We start from the raw sequence: 11,856 nt of genomic DNA on the forward strand, positions 1-11,856 counted from the left end.
AGACTGCTTGCACATGCTCAGTAATCTTGTGGAGGAGTGGAGAGCTGCCAGGCACATGGCTAATTAATATGCACTGCACGTTGTGACGTGCAGTGTTTACTTCCTGGAGCGGCCGCTCTGTGCGGCGATTGGCCGGCGGGACCACGTGATGCCGCATGCGCACAAGAGTGCGCATCACGGCATCACTGACGCCAGAGTAAGCTGCACAACGCGGCTCACTCTGACGTCCAGATCCAGCACCACCAGGCGTTCCGTTAGGGGGACGTTATGCGACCTTAACGCCCCCTCTAACGCAACGTCCTGGTGTGAAATTAGCCTTAAAGGAAAAGTACATAAAATAAATGATGTATAAAATAAACATAAATACAACGTTAAAAATCTCCAAAAACTGCGCTGATATCAATATTAGGTGTATTTTCTATCGGTGGTGCGCTGCTATACACAATTTTCATCAATGAATCTCAAACAATGGCTGCGCTCAGGAACACCAGCAGACTGCGTTCCACACTCCAAGTGGCATACGTTACTCCTCCACTCAGGTTCAGGCAAAGACAGCTCCACTTCAGTGAGAAACCACCACCACACCCCAAGCAGTGGCCACTCACCGTTAAATGAGACCCTCAGTTAGATGGGTCCACAGCGCTTGTGGGGTCGTCTGGCCACCCCCTGCCACTCAATTGGAAGATCACCTCCTCACCACTTTCTGTATCAGCTGCTGGTTCCTTTCACCTCAAAAGACATATACCAGAGCTCCCATAGCGTAAAATTGTATAAAATTTTTTATTAATAAAAAGATTGCACACTTACAAACATATCCAGGTTTTGCGTGTAGAGTTTTAGTGGGCTCCACCCCAAACGTTGGCCACCGGGTTGGCTGTAGAGCGCTGTATTCTATTGCCTTCCCCTCTGCGTCCACGTTCCTTCCCCTGGATAGTGATAAGACCGCATGTACTTTACCGGTTTCGTCGCTCTAGGCGACTCCTCAGAAGCATGTGCGGCCTGCATTTGTTTGTTTTAAATACCCTCTGCTGACACTAGGAAATCCCTCCCCTCCCACCCTAACCCGGAAATGGTACCTTTTGCCTCATAGCTGTCATCCAATAGCTTTCGCTGTCTAGTGATCTCTGCTTTCCAGGCTAGTTTACATGCCCAGGAGCATATCCTGTGCTCCTGTCCTACACGCCTAGTGGGCGTGTTCGTTTACTGGTTCCCTACCCGCATCAATGATCTAGACTCTATTAGGGAATACCTGGCCGCATATGCAACGCGCATCGACCGCCCTCCCCACCGCTTATGCGGCAATGGCTCCGCCCTCCGTACACCATTAGGTGACCATGACGACGTTCCTCTCTGCTCCCTCCCCACTATGCTCGTTCGCCGCGCATTCAGCGCGCGTCATCACCCTCTTCGCCGCGGCAGATGGCTCCACCCCCCACGCCAGTGTGGGTAACCATGACGACATTCTTATCTACCCAGCGCCTGTCCCTATGCGGTTAAGCGCTCCAAAGCCTTCCCAATTGCCATTTAAAGTTAACCCCCCCCCTCCATGTCCAAACGTGTCATATGCTTAGGACATGGGCTGCATGTATATTACACAGGCAATATATACAATTGTTACTATACTTTGATCCTTACATTTCGTATGCTGACAAAAGGTTACAATTACTTTATATTACAACAAATCGATATACTTTTTTCTACTAATACATGTTCATTAAATTCATCTTCCTTTCCCTACTTTTATTATAGGTAGGGTGCCTCCAGGGTTTCCCTCCCAACACCCTAAGAGTGATACCACAAAATTAGTGCCCTTTAACCTTCTATAACACACCCCAAACCCCCCTTTATTAGTGTTTATTGCCAACCTTCACCTTAACAAAAAATTGCAATCCTCCTTCAATTGTATCTGTTATAGTGCTTTTCCCATTTCAAAAGAGAGTTTTTAAGGGGTGTTGGGTTCTAGTCCCGGAGGCATCCCCCCTCATCTAGTCATCTGGCAGATGACGAGCATAGTGGGGAGGGAGCAGAGAGGAACGTCGTCATGGTCACCTAATGGTGTACGGAGGGCGGAGCCATTGCCGCGTAAGCGGTGGGGAGGGCGGTCGATGCGCGTTGCATATGCGGCCAGGTATTCCCTAATAGAGTCTAGATCATTGATGCGGGTAGGGAACCAGTAAACGAACACGCCCACTAGGCGTGTAGGACAGGAGCACAGGATATGCTCCTGGGCATGTAAACTAGCCTGGAAAGCAGAGATCACTAGACAGCGAAAGCTATTGGATGACAGCTATGAGGCAAAAGGTACCATTTCCGGGTTAGGGTGGGAGGGGAGGGATTTCCTAGTGTCAGCAGAGGGTATTTAAAACAAACAAATGCAGGCCGCACATGCTTCTGAGGAGTCGCCTAGAGCGACGAAACCGGTAAAGTACAAGCGGTCTTATCACTATCCAGGGGAAGGAACGTGGACGCAGAGGGGAAGGCGATAGAATACAGCGCTCTACAGCCAACCCGGTGGCCAACGTTTGGGGTGGAGCCCACTAAAACTCTACACGCAAAACCTGGATATGTTTGTAAGTGTGCAATCTTTTTATTAATAAAAAATTTTATACAATTTTACGCTATGGGAGCTCTGGTATATGTCTTTTGAGGTGAAAGGAACCAGCAGCTGATACAGAAAGTGGTGAGGAGGTGATCTTCCAATTGAGTGGCAGGGGGTGGCCAGACGACCCCACAAGCGCTGTGGACCCATCTAACTGAGGGTCTCATTTAACGGTGAGTGGCCACTGCTTGGGGTGTGGTGGTGGTTTCTCACTGAAGTGGAGCTGTCTTTGCCTGAACCTGAGTGGAGGAGTAACGTATGCCACTTGGAGTGTGGAACGCAGTCTGCTGGTGTTCCTGAGCGCAGCCATTGTTTGAGATTCATAAATACAACGTTAGCTAATACAGGAATTAAAGTGACACTGAAGCGAAAAAAAAGTATGATACAATGAATTGTTTGTGTAATATGGAAAATTAATGGAACAATAGTAGCAAAGAGTCTCATATTTTTATTATTCAGTTATATAGCTTTTTTTTATAACGTTAGATCATTCTCTAATATTTGCGGTTTACAAACCATGTCTCTGCATCTCTGCATTTTAAACTATGAAACAGAGCAGAGCTAATGATCCTTTGAACTTCCCTGCAGTAAAATCTTATCTAAAGTTGTCTTTCACTGTTTCTTTGTGGTATAAGTGAACACTGCTCTCTGACTAAATTAAGGTGCATACACACATCAGACTATAGTCTTTGGAAAATGAAAGATCACAGACCAATCTTAAGCCCTTCCATGTAGTATGAGAGCCATACTCTTCACAGTCTTTTCTATGGAGCTGAACTCCACATCAGAAAAAACCTTTGCGAGATGCTGCACACACAGATGCTGTACAGACACAAAAGATCAGTATCGGCAAAAGATCTGTTCCTGCCAAAAATCAATTCCTCAAATTGCAATGATAGTCTATGAGATCTGCAGATCCTCATACACACCTTGTTTAACAGACATTCATCTGCAGATCAGATCCACCAGGATGGATTTTCAGATCTGCAGATGATTGTCTGATCTGCAGATGAATGTCAGTTAAACAAGGTGTGTATGATGATCTGCAGATCTCATAGACTATCATTACAATTTGCAGGAATGGATTTTTGGCAGGAACAGATCTTTTGCAGATACTGATCTTTTGTGTCTGTACAGCATCTGTGTGTGCAGCATCTTGCAAAGATTTTTTTCTGATGTGGAGTTCAGCTCCATAGAAAAGACTGTGTAGAGTATGCAGGGCCGGTTTAAGCAACAATGGGGCCCCAGGGCAAAATAAACCTAGGCCCCCCCCCCCCAACATATACCCCGGAACAAAAATCGGCATTAGGGGACCTTTTTTGAAGCTGGTATAGTCAGGGTGTGAAGTCCCAATCGGTCGAAGCTCCACGTTCTGGGTATCCCAGCCTGCATGGGGGACAAGGGGTTAAAAAGTTTCAGGAGGGGGACCCCACATAATTTAAAAAAAAAAAAAAAATTCCCACACTCTAAACTTAAAAAAAAAATTGGGAAAATAGGAAAAAATGCCAGGGATCTTCATACAGCCATATTGCGGCTGTATAGCGATCCCTGGCCAAAGCGCTGCAGCTGCGTATAGACCCCCTGGAAACCCCGTCAGGAAATTTATTGCGCTTTCGTTTGATGCATGTAAAAGTACACTACTGTTAGGTTTGCTACTAAAAGTGACATTTACCGCATTTAAAAGTATACGTTTTTCCTTCGAAACTTTAAAATCGATTTTCTCAAAAACTATAAGGTCTTTTTGAAAAATTATTTTTTCCTCTTATTCCTAATGATCTCCTTAACATATCCTGGAAATTTAGGGTTTCTAGCATTTAAGGTGGATTTGCTATCAACCATTAAAGTCGGCAGGTTTTTAAATGTGTATTTTTTTTCCTTTGAAACTTTAAAATCGATTTTCTCAAAAAACTATAAGGCCGATTTGAATTTTTTTTCCTCTTGTAGCCACTGGGGGCCCCTACAAGCTCTGGGGCCCTGGGGCAGCTGCCTCCTCTGCCTCTATGGTAGCGCCGGCCCTGAGAGTATGGCTCTCATACTACATGAAGGGTGGTAAGATTGGTCTGTGATCTTTCACTTTCCAAAGACTATAGTCTGATGTGTGTATGCACCTTTAGTTGGAGAGCTCAGATAAGCTCTTTTGCATAGATAATAAGTGAAGTTTCTTAAAGCGGCCCTGAACTCAAAACTTAATCTCTGCTTTAAAGAGAACCCGAGGTGGCCTTGTATTACGTAAGTGGGGCACAGAGGCTGGTTGGGCACACTAACACCAGCCTCTGTTGCCCCATCGTGTGTGTCAAAGACCCCCCTGCTCACCGCTATACCCCCGCAGAGCTGGCGACACGCAGTGTGTCGCCAGCACAATGTTTACTCTAGCGCTGTCTGTCAGCGCCGCTCCGCCGCCTCCTCTGCATCGCCGCTACCCGCCCTCGTCCCTTCCCTCCCGCTGATTGGAGGGAAGGGACGAGGGCGGGTAGCGGCGATGCGGAGGAGGCGTGGGAGCGGCACTGACAGACAGCGATAGAGTAAACATTGTGCTGGCGACGTGCTGCGTGTCGCCAGCACTGCGGGGAGTTTAGCGGCGAGCAGGGGGGTCTTTGACACACACGATGGGGCAACAGAGGCTGGTGTTAGTGTGCCCAACCAGCCTCTGTGCCCCACTTACGTAATACAAGGCCACCTCGGGTTCTCTTTAAAAGATGCGCAACAGCATAATAACTTTTAAAGAGACGCAGAAGCAAAAAAACAAAAAAAAAAAAGACGATATAATGAATTGGTTGTGTAGTATGGTTAATTACTAGAACATTAGTAGCAAAGAAAATATTCTCATATTTTTATTTTCAGTTATATAGTGTTTTTTATAACATTGCATCATTCTCTAATATTTGCAGTTTACACACTACTCAGCATTCTAAATGCTTTTACAGAGCAGGCTAGTGAACTTTTGAACTGTTCTCTGCAGAGAAAAATAAAATACAACGACTGCTAGTTGAGATTATAAGCTTCAGAAGACAGAGCTCTCTGTGACTTTGAAAGTCGTAGAAATCAGTGGCTCTTTTGCATAGATAACAACTGGAGTTTCTTAACTCTTCCTGTACTGGAAACAATATTAGACTCATCGTTCTGCTGCTAATGTTTTATTTCTTAGCTGTACTACACATATAAATCATTGTTTATTTTTACTTTAGATTCCCTTTAAACAAAAAAAAATTTCTTTGTTACAGCTGATACAAATCCTAAAATAAATCTGCACTGTTTTTATTTCCTGCTTTCATGGAAGCAGACATATTGTTAACATCCTGTGCTTACAAATGAGCTTATCTGCCATCTGTGCCATAGCAGTCAGGTGACACAGGGGAGAGATCAAATTACAATTTAGACAGATTAGACACAAATAAGGGGGAATTAGACAGGCTAAACTCTCTAAATACATACAGGTTGTATTTCTCTATATTTATCTTCTGTCCTGTGCAAGAATTCAGGTCCACTTTAACTCTTCCTGTACTGGAAACAATATGAGACTCATATAGTATATTTGCTACTAATGTTCTACTTCTTAGCTGTACTACACATTAAATTCATTATATCATAAGTTTATTTTCACTTTAAATTCCCTTTAAACACAGAATAAACTGATGTACTTTTACCCACGTAGTATGCTTTCGATGCTTTCAGCACCATGGACAGGGGACTTATGTCCACAGCCTGGAATACAGTGAGCTGTTGTTCCCTGCACTACTGTTACTCTGGCTGTACATTGCACACGGCTGAACTACATAATATAATGGTTTCCACTGGGCTACAACTACCCAAATGCCAAATAAGGCAACGCATTTGTCCTATTGAAATATACTTCCGGAGTCCATTGACATTGCCCGCAGACTTTGCTATCAGTTATATGAGTCACATAGGCTGTCGTGACTCAGTGAGGGAGGGAGTCCACCATCCCATCAATGTACGTGACGTTCAGAATTCTGCTAATGATATTCATGATAACTCGAAAAAGGCCTGCCTGTTACTGTAAAGAACTACATTTAGTGCTAGTTGTATCTAAAATAGCTGCATATCTTAAAGGGAACCTTAACTGAGAGAGATATGGATATTTCCTTTTAAACAATACCAGTTGCCTGGTAGTCCTGCTGATCCCTTTGGCTGCAGTAGTGGCTGAATCACACACCTGAAACAAGCATGCAGCTAATCCAGTCTGACTTCAGTCAGAGCACCTGATCTGCATGCTTGTTGAAGGGCTGTGGCTAAAAGTATTAGAGACACAGGATCAGTAGGAGAGTCGGGTAAGTGGTATTATTTTAAAAGGAAAAATCCAGATCCTTCTCAGTTTAGGTTCCCTTTAACATTAATCTCATAGTATTACATAGAAACCTGTATGCTTTTACCAATAGCTACCAACTACAGATGTGAATATTTTAAACATAACTCTTGTATGTTAGCATTCCTCTGCAGCATGCCATAGTTTAATGATGTAAAAAATGGTAGTAATAATAATAATACTACTAATATAATTCTTCTACTATGAAGAAGATCTTAGAGCCAAAGTAGAGCCTTGGAATCTTTTAAAGGACAACTGAAGTGAAAGGGATATGGAGGATGTCATATTTATTCCCTTTTAACCTTTTGGGGACCAAGTACGTTGAATCAACGTCCAGCAGGTGGTGCTACCGTTCTGACTGGACATTGATTCAACGTCTGCGCGAACGAACCGTCCCGACGCGATCGTGCGCACTAGAGAGGGGAGATTAAGCTGTCATATGACAGCGACATCTCCCCTCAGTGATCAGCAGCCATTGTGCATGGCTGCTGATCACGTGATCACTACGATCTCCGTCGGATCGTAGTGATCAATTTGACAGCTGCGGCGGTAGGGGGGAAAGAAGAGGATCCACTCACCTCCCTGCCGTTCCCGCGACGATCGGCACCCCCCACCGCTCTTGCCGGCATCTCTGCTCCTTCTGACATCAGCACCGGGTCCCGGCTTGATGACGTCATCAAGCCGCGACCCGGAACTGAGCGGCAGTAGGAGCTGAGATGCCAGCCGGAGCGGAGGCTCGCCGCTGGAGCCTGGAAGGTGAGTGATTGCTGCTGATAAGGGGGGACACCTGGCTGCCTGGCCCCCCAAACGCGCTCCCCCCCCCCTTCTGCAAAAATGCCTGGTCCTGAAGGGGGGTTAGGCGGCCGGTCCCGAAAGGGTTAAGCAATCCCAGTTGCCTGGCTGTCCTGCTGATCCTCTGCCATAGACCTTGAACAAGCATGCAGCAGATCAGGTGTTTCTGACATTATTGTCAAATCTGACAAGATTAGCCGCATGGTTGTTTCTAATGTTATTTAGAAACTACTGCAGCCAAATAGATCAGCAGGACAGCCAGGCAACTGGTATTATTTAAAAGGAAATAAATATGGCAGCCTCCATATACCACTCACATCAGTTGCCCTTTCAGATGTAAATAATATCCTGATTTTTACCGATGTTTATGCAAGCAATGTAATGTGCATTAAAGAAAACCTGTACTTAAAAAAAGTTCCCCTGGTGGGTACTCCCCTCAGTAGGGGGAAGCCTCTGGACCCTATCAAGGCTTCCCCCGTCCTCCTGTGTCCCACGGCGGTCTCGCTGCAGCCCCCGGAACGCACAGGCGACAAATCTGACAGCCTGTGCAATATTTACCTTTTCGGGCTCCAGCGGGGGCGCTGTTGCAGTACTTCTGACAGAGATAGGCAAAAATAGCCGATCTCCGTCGGGTCCGCTCTACTGCGCAGGCGCAGGAGACTTGCACCTGCGCAGTAGAGCGGCCCGACGGAGATCGGCTATTTTCGCCTATCTCCGTGGGAAGAGCGGATACTGCGCCTGCGCTGGAGTCCGAGAGGTAAATATTTACATCGGCGCCGCTCCGGGAGGATTTTCTCCGCCGCCGTGGGACCGAGGAGGAAGGGTAAAGCCTCAATAGGATCCGGAGGATTCCCCCACCCGAGGTGAGAACCCCCCAGGGGAGTTTTTTCATTACAGATTTTCTTTAAACACAGATTGCAACTCCTGTTATACATACCAGTGTTTCTCAGCAGTGATTCTCTCAGTTCAGCCATACTGTGCATGCACAGCTCCGGCCTTGATTGCACTCCTGCTGATGGGAGCATACTAAGCATGCACAGGCAATTGAAACCACGGCAGTGCTGTAGTAGTAGCAGTAGCCTGTGACAGGGCTCAGTCGCACAGCGCTCAGAGGACCACAGCAGCAGAATGCAACGGACCAGTAGGGCAGCAAAGGAACTGATTGACTTCAATGGGATGGAAGAAGCCTCAGGTAAGTTAAAATGAATGCCTTTAGGTCATATAAGGTTCCCTTTAAAGTGGATCCGAGATAAAGTTTTACTCATTGCATAATTGTGTTCCTTTCATACAGTTTATAGGGCAATGCTCAAGCCAAATACTTTTTTTGTTTTGTTTTAATACTCTATTTCCCTATAAACTAAACAAGCCTCGCCCACAGCTCCTTTTGTGCCGTGGCACTGTAGCAAGGGCTTATGGGAGCCCAGTCTGGGCAGGAGGAGGAGGAGGCTACTAGCCATTGATTTCAGAGGCAGAGGGGAGGAGGCAGGAGGAGAGGGGACTGGATTTACACACAGGCAAGCTGATGGCATCTCCAGCTCTCAGCCTGTGACAATGTGACACACAGAACATGGCTGCTGTCATTGTATCACATGAAGAAATAATCATCTATTGTTGAAGCTGTTTGCAGCTAGATATGCTGTGTAAACTATCTAAACTTTAGATAAGATATATATACAAGTTACTTGTTATAGTTAGTTTTTCATCTCGGATCCGCTTTAAACAGAAAACATAGGGTTTTAATTATTAGACTTCTTCCCACCTGGTTTGGTACTTGTACTCACTCCACCCTGAATTATTGCAAATACGTTCTGTTTTAAAGTACACCTGTAACGAAAAAAACAGCCCCTATGGGGTACTTCCCTCGGGAGAGGGAAGCCTCAGGATCTAATAAGGCGTCTGCCGTCCTTGTAGCCTTAGGGATCCAGCACTAGCTGCCACGAAAATACCCCCGACCAGCACTGTGCAGGCACGGCAATATTTACCTTCAGGGCTCCAGCGCAGGCACAGTAGAAGCTTTCCCATGGGCTTTGGCAGAAATAGCAGAGTGTGATTGGCTCTGCTCTACTGCACAGACGTGAGTCGCCTGCACCTGCGCAGTAGAGCAGAAGCGATTGGGAGCGGCTATTGCTGCCTGAGCCCAATAGGAAAGCAGCTACTACGCCTGAGTTGGATCGCGGTAGGTAAATATTTACCTCTCTGGTGTTCGTGGGCTTTCAGCGATGGATCACCGGGATGGGGGAAGATGGGGAAAGCCTCATTAGGATCCAGAGGCTGCCTCCTTCCGAGGTAAGTACCCCCCCAACCTGGACTGTTTTTTTTTATTACAGGTTTCCTATAAGAAGGCAAATTTTTGTTTTGCATAGCATTTTAGTAAGAGGATTTGTTGGTCCTTTTTATCCCCTTACACACTCCTGGGAGTTCTGGTTTCCCATGAGCTTGCTGTGCAATCTGTAACTCTTGGTACAGAGTTCACAGGGTATATTTATCACATGGATGATATCACAGAAAAGATAATATCAGATCATGGTGGTGGCAAGCTCTGGGGCATTCTCATTAGGATACCCATGGATGATGGATGATTCTCAGAATAATACAGCAAAGAGCGATGTTATCTAACTTGACAACAACACCACCTAAATACATATGCTAGCCTACCCATATGTAACATACTGTACATGCAGCCTTAAAGTGGTCTGAAACTCTGACATAACATTCAATAAAAATGTGTTTTTCTACTTTGTATTACTCATACAGTTATCATATTTGCTTATGTGCACAAGTAATATTGTCTGTCTACAAATTACAAGTTTCCAAAGTGTAGTCTATCTTGCCCTGAAACCTGCCATTGCATTTTATTCCAACTGCTTTTACTTATATACTAAAATTTTCTAATGAATGGTTCCTGAGCTGTTTGTGTACCTAAAGCAGAGACAGCGTCTCAGAAAGTGTTTTTTACTTGTTACACACACATGTATGTGGAATGTAAACAAAGATACTGTTTTCTCCGGTTTGGATGCGGATTTGAAGTTGAATAGCAGGACGCAGTGCTTTGTTTAACCATTTCAGTGATGTTCTGCTAAAAAAAAATCGGGGATAGTAGCTTTCAAGCTGTGAGGTATCTTTTAGAGCAAAGTAGAAATGCTGACTTTCAGACCACTTTAAGCTATACACGTGCATTACAAAACACAAAGATTATTTAAAATATAATCTTGTCTCCTCTTTCATGGAATTTTTTGGAGAAACAGGACCATCAGGTGGTTAATCTGTACTTAGTAATCAGGGGGAAAAGGGAACATGGAAAGGGGTGGCGCCTAGCTTTACCCAGATGTTACCAATGTCACCACCTAAATAGAACTCATGCTTATCAGCAGTCAAGAATGTAATACCGCGGGTAGGTGTAAAAAAGGGATATCTTTGTTCATAAACAGGATAAAATACAATGGTGTTGATCTAAAGGTGAGCTCAAGCTCCTAAAACCATTACAATAGAGCTATTGAAGTTAAGCATGTGCATTACAGAAATACAAAGATTATTTAAAATCTTGTCTCTTCCCATTTCATGGAAAATTCTTAGAGAAGCAGAGGACTGTTGGGTGGTTAATCTGTACTTCTCTAATGAGCTGGTCATGATCAGTTTACACAGGAAGCAAAAGTGAGACATGACTCTGATCAGCCAATCAGAGTGTGAGACATCACTTATGAACAGACTGTGTAGTTATGCTCCATACCACATGGAAGTGGTAAAGTTGGCCAGTCATCTGCAGATAAAATTTGATTTGTGTATGGACCTTGATCTGCCCTTTCGGAGGTGAAATTATGATCATAAAAGTGTACCTCAGGGCAGTTTCTAGGCCAAAATGCACCCAGGGCAAGGGTGTAAAAATTGTGCCCCCCGCAGAGCCAGGTATACGTGCCTGCAGTATAGGTTAGCCAGGTCTAGTTGCACTCAGCATAGGTCCCTCCGGGATAGGTAGCCAGGCATAGGTGCCCCAGTGTAGGTGCCCCGCTATTGGTCCCCCCAGTATAGGTAGCCAGGCATAGGTGCCCCAGTATAGTAGCCCCCAGTATAGGTTAGCCAGGTAGGTGCCTCCAGTATAGGTAGCCGGTATAGTTCCCCCAGTATAGGTTACATAGGCAGGTGC

Source organism: Hyperolius riggenbachi, chromosome 7, assembly GCF_040937935.1.
Source record: "Hyperolius riggenbachi isolate aHypRig1 chromosome 7, aHypRig1.pri, whole genome shotgun sequence".
In the NCBI taxonomy this organism is placed as follows: domain Eukaryota; kingdom Metazoa; phylum Chordata; class Amphibia; order Anura; family Hyperoliidae; genus Hyperolius; species Hyperolius riggenbachi.